This window comes from Anomaloglossus baeobatrachus, chromosome 2 (assembly GCF_048569485.1).
Source record: "Anomaloglossus baeobatrachus isolate aAnoBae1 chromosome 2, aAnoBae1.hap1, whole genome shotgun sequence".
Lineage (NCBI taxonomy): Eukaryota > Metazoa > Chordata > Amphibia > Anura > Aromobatidae > Anomaloglossus > Anomaloglossus baeobatrachus.
In genome coordinates, this window is record NC_134354.1 from 562,309,949 (window position 1) to 562,315,948 (window position 6,000).

Genomic DNA, 6,000 nt, shown 5'->3' on the forward strand with positions numbered 1-6,000 from the left:
ACATAGTCATATGGGTCGTGGTGGATCGGTTCTCTAAAATGGCCCATTTCGTTCCTATGGCTGGACTGCCCTCTGCCCAGGAACTCGCGGACGCCTATATACATCACATCTTCCGCTTGCATGGCTTTCCATCACACATAGTGTCCGACAGAGGAACTCAGTTTACCTCCCGCTTCTGGAGGGCTCTCTGTAAACATCTGGGAGTGACTTTGGACTTTTCTTCGGCCTACCATCCTCAGTCGAACGGCCAAGTGGAACGGGTCAATCAGATATTGACCTCTTTCTTACGTCACTACGTCAACGCCCATCATGACGATTGGTCTACGCTTCTTCCTTGGGCTGAATTCTCCCATAACCACCACGTCAGTGAGTCCTCCTCCAGTTCTCCCTTCCATGTTGTCTACGGACTTCAGCCGTCTGTCCCCTTGTCTGTATCCTCTTCCTCGGACATCCCTGCTGCTGATGCAGTACTCCGTGACTTTACAACCATTTGGGACTCAGTTAAGGCCTCCCTTGCACGTGCATCCCTGCGGATGAAGAGACACGCGGACAAGAGACGTCTGGATCCTCCGTGTTTCTCTCCGGGAGATCTCGTCTGGCTTGCTTCCAAATACATCCGACTGAAGATACCATCCTACAAGCTGGGACCTCGCTACATCGGACCATTTAAAGTCCTCGGCAAGATCAATGAGGTCTTCTACAAACTACAGCTCCCGGCCACGATGAGGATACCCAACTCCTTCCACGTGTCTCTGCTCAAGCCGGTTGTCCTTGGTCCCTTCTCCGCTGCCGCCAGTCCGGCTCCTCCTCCTATTGCTGAGGACGACATCTATGCGGTAAGGGATATCGTGGCCATGAAGACCGTACGAGGTCGACAGTTCTTCCTGGTGGACCGGGAAGGGTATGGTCCTGAGGATAGGTCCTGGGAGCCCAGGGAGAACGTGGGCACTCCTCTGATCCGTGCCTTCCTGTCCCGGTTGCGGTGAGGGGGGCGTGGGGGGGGGTACTGTCACGCTCCCCGGGTCCTCTGCTCCGCTCCCCGGGTCCTCTGCTCCGCTCCCCGGCTCACCTGCCACGCTTCCCGCTCCCCAGCCTCCAGTGCCCGCGCTTCCCAGGCCTCCTGGTCCCCGCTCCCGGCGCCCGTCGGCTTCCCAGTCCCTGGCCGGCTCTGCTGCGTCCTCCTCTCAGCTTCCTGCCCTGGCTTCTGGCACCCGGGCCGCGCGCATGCGCATTAGGGCCAGTGTCCACTGACAGGAAATGATGCATACAGGTACAGGGTATAAAGGGGGTTAATGTCCAAGGGAGCGGGGCCTGTTCTTCGTGTTTTCCCAAGCTAGGAGTCAGGTCTCCTTGTGTTCTGTGAGATACTTACCTCTCTGTCTTCTAGAGCCGATCCTGCATCGCCATCCGGTCCTGCTGTATCTCGAACCCCGAACGCTGCCCATCTGCCATCCTGACAGTCCATACCATCTCGGTTCCCTGCGGTGACCCGTCATCTCGCTCCAACGGTTCCGGACCCCGCCTGACATCATCACGGCTTCCGAACCTGAGCTCCGTCACCCGGACCACCATCAGTGACCTCGTGGTCGCAGGGACTTCTCCATTGTGTTCCAGTGCACGGACTGTCCTGCCACCTAAAGTGCTCCAGCTACCGGACTCCTTTCCCTCATCGGGGAGTTCGGCCCAGTGGATCCACCTCCCGGGTTTGCCCGTCCATCTGGCCCTAACATGTATATCAATATTATATTGAGAAGCAATGTCTTGAAAATGACAGTATGGCTTTAAAGGGGTGGTTCACCCATATTTTTTATTGTCTAGATCGATATTATATTGAGAAACAATGTTTCTCTCAAATACCTTATGTTGGCAATAGTGCCTGTGAGAGGCACTATTGCAGACCGCTGTTCCCCGCTCCGTGACCCCCGGGCTCAGTGACCTCGGGGATCCGGTGAAGTCACGTCAAGTTCCGGACACGTCACATCCCTGTGGCTGGCCCCAGTCGTCCTGACTCACTGAGCTGTGGGCAGTGTTTCACCATTTGTCACAGCTCAGCATGTCTCCTGCCTGCAGCGCTTTGCTGTCAGGGAGGAGGGAGGAGGAAGCTGATGGGCTGTGACGAGCGGTGAAACACTACCCACAGCCCATCACTCATGGACACCAGCCAGCTGCGGTGTCAGGAACTTGACGTGACGTCACCGGATCCCTGAGGTCACGGAGCCTGGGGGTCACAGAGCAGGGAACAGCGGTCTGCAATAGCGCCTCTCACAGGCACTATTGCCAACATAAGGTATTTGAGAGAAACATTGTTTCTCAATATAATATCGATCTAGACAATAAAAAATATGGGTGAACCACCCCTTTAAAGCCATACTGTCATTTTCAAGACAGAGGCTACCATCACATTCCCTCCTGTTTGGATTTCAAAACACACATCCATACCTTTACCCATTGTTGTGTACCCCAAGCGTCTCTAATTTACACCTGCCTAGGTCAGTGAACTCCTATTGTCAGCTGGTACTTACCTGAGATCAAACCAAATAAATGATAACAGAGAACGGTAGAGAAGGGTTTCAACGCTCCGCCAATGACCGACAGATCCTGAAGTGTCAGATTAATGTTGCTTTATTTTAATCTGAAACGTCAGGATCTGTCGGTCATTGGCGCGGCGTTGAAACCCTTCTCTACCGTTCTCTGTTATCTGCCATTTGGGGACTGCTGCCATGACCTGGAGTTACATGCTTGCATAGGAGTTGTGACTTTCACAACCCCTTTTGGTGAGTAGGTTTGCTCATTCAAGACCCCTTATATACCGGGGTAAGACCCTATTGCGCTTCTCTTTCCACAGATTTTCCTATCCAAACCAAATAAATGGCAGACAGATGTATATTTGGTTTTATACTATTTGTAAGGCATAAATAAAGGTATGTTTTTATGAACATTCTGTTCTGAAAAGAAATTTTTTTGCGGATGCTGAATCTTTTTGCACATTTGGATCTAATTAGTATTGTATTCAGGAACCGGCCTGGATCTCTATGCACCACACCCTTAAGGGTATGTGCGCACGTTGCTTTTTACCTGCTTTTTACCTGCTTTTTTGCTGCTTTTTCTTCTGCGCTGTTTAATGCCAAAATGGATGTGTTCTTCTATTCAAGCAAAGTCTATGGGAATTTGGGTTTCTTGTTCACACTATGTTGTTCAAAATGCTGCCTTTTTGTGGCAGAACTTTGGTCAAAAACTCAGCTTTTCAAAGAAGCAACATGTCAATTGTTTTTGCCATTTGGGTTTTGCACTGCAAAGCTGAGTTTTTGACCAAAGTTCTGCCACAAAAAGGCAGCATTTTGAACAACATAGTGTGAACAAGAAACCCAAATTCCCATAGACTTTGCTTGAATAGAAGAACACATCCATTTTGGCATTAAACAGCGCAGAAGAAAAAGCAGCAAAAAAGCAGGTAAAAAGCAGGTAAAAAGCAACGTGCGCACATACCCTAAGAGTAATCGATGATAGCAGACTGGGGAGTAGCTGATCAAATTTCCTCTTGTAATTGTTAATTACTTGAGATGTGTGTATAGCCCACTCATACCAGGGGATTTAGACTGAGCTAGTTGCTCACTGCAGCTAACCAATGCACTTATGGTTTATTTTTCATTCATTAACAAACATTCTCTAATTACTAAGCTCATATGTGTAACTATCCAGAGGTGCACCCCAGGTCCAGGAACAATCCCAATTGTTTGTGTGCTACTATGGGACCCCCTTCTGGAATTGAGGTCCTCCAATTGTCCTTTAATCACTAGGGGATCTTCTTCCAGAAAGGAGGGACAGTCAAGCTTGGCTATCAGACAGTTATTTCCGGGGTTACATTTGAGCCTATGTTTTTGGGGCACACAACAGAAGTGGATATAACATCACTTTAAATTCTAACATGCCTGGTTCTCCATTTGCTAAGCTTAGAGACACAAAACCTAATTATTTTGACAAGAAAATAGACACAGATTATTGCCAGTAATATCTTTGAAACAAGGTACACGATGCCCATCAGCCATACTTCAATTCCTTTGAGCCTGTTGGCAGGGTTGAGCCAGCTGAGCCAACTGGGCCACTGGAAGCCCCAGTCTTCTTAGGAATGGAGTTTTCTGAACTCTTACTTGAGCATGCTGGACATTATGCAGAATCCTTGTTGCACTGGTGTTATCCACAGAGTAGAATCAGGCAGGTCCCACAATCTGTCAAAGCCTCCTTGGGACGCAGTAAGATAACCTAGAACAAGTATGTTGATTAATTACCATGGTAATCAGAAGCGGCTGAGAAGGAGTGATCATCAAGTATATCACTAGTTACATTTTGAAACAATTCAGCTATACTCTCAATATCGTGAGCATTTTTTTTCCCAATTTAAAGTTTTATTGAGTTTTAAAGAATACATTAAAGGAGCATGGATCCATGTTATAACTGACAATGCGAAACCAAAGTCTATGCGACACAACACATTCGCAAACGTCATGACAGTATGTAAATGATTGGTATGATACATGGATAGTCGTTTTGAACCACAAAGAATAATAAGCCAAAGAGGAAAGGTGAAGAAGCAGTATGATCACGAAAAATAGCAAAGGAAGGATAAGTCAGGGAAAGAGGGGAAGAGATGGAGAGTAGAGCGCATCGGCCGGGTCTGATACTTTGTCCGTTGGACCAAGACATGTTGGAAGGGTGGTGTATATTATCTGAAGTAAGTGGGGCCAAGGTGCCTATCTTTTGGAGGTTAGATTAATTCAAGAAATTTTTTGCCAGAGGAATGATTCCCATTGAAACCATTTAGTGGCTGTCGCCACCGTCTGTCCACGCGACTGGGCAATCACCATTTCCATGTGGTGGATCACATTCACCTCCATTACCCACTCATCTATCGTAAGGGGGGCAGGGTCTTTCCAGTGCCGTGGGACCACTGTCTTGGCTGCCTGGAGAAGGTGGCCCAAGAGGGACTTTTTATAGGCCTTTTCCGAGACATTAAAAATGTATAGTAGGACTGCCTCTGGGCGGCTGGGGACTATGATCCCTGTGACCTCCTGTATGGCTGCTAGTACTTTTTTCCAAAAGGCCCCCAAGCCCGAGCAGTACCACCAGATGTGGGACATGGTGCCTCCCTGTGCTCCATAATGCCAACAGGTATCAGGCACCTCGGGACACCACGCATGAAGAGACGCTGGGACCCTGTACCACCTGGAGAGTATTTTATAGCTGGTTTCTTGCATTCTGGTGGCCACGACGGACTTGTGGGTCAGTCAAAAGCAACGTGCCCACTGGTTCCCAAGGAACGTCTGGTTGATCTCTGCTTCCCACGCCGCACAAAAGCAAGGAAGGGACGCCTCTGCCGAGTTGGGTATGATCTTATATATTTTTGATATCGCATGACGTGTATCCAAGGACCCAGTGCAAAGGTTTTCAAATGGAGTTTGAGGTGGAAGACGCGCCATGACAATGTTTTGTGAGATTATGAAGTGTTTGCGTTGTGCATATTCAAAATGAAACCGCATCCTGAAATTATAATTTTCCACAATCTCCAGAAGCGGTAGAAGGGATCCCCCAGGAGCCACCTGGTTCAGTCTTAAGGGGCTCTGTTTCGTACTGCCCAGGAAGTTGTTGGGTGATGCCCCCGGTAGAAACTCTGGGTTATTGGTTAATGGCATAAGGGGTCCTCTCGGCTGAATCAGGCGATTACGTAATGATGTAGAGTGTACAGTTTTCAATGTTTGTTTAGTGCTATAAGACATTTCGATCTAATGTTTAGTAAGGAGTGGCCATGTCCACGGCAGGGTCGGCACTGACAAGGGGCATAGATCCTGCGCTAGGCAGACCCAAAGCTTAGACCTAGAGCTATGTAAGAGGTCCAGAACTCTGGCATGGGCGGCCGCCATGTAATAACGCCTGCAGTCGGGCAGCCCCACACCTCCTGCGTTCTTGGTCCTAGTTAGAACGCTACTCCTGAGACGGGCGCGCTTC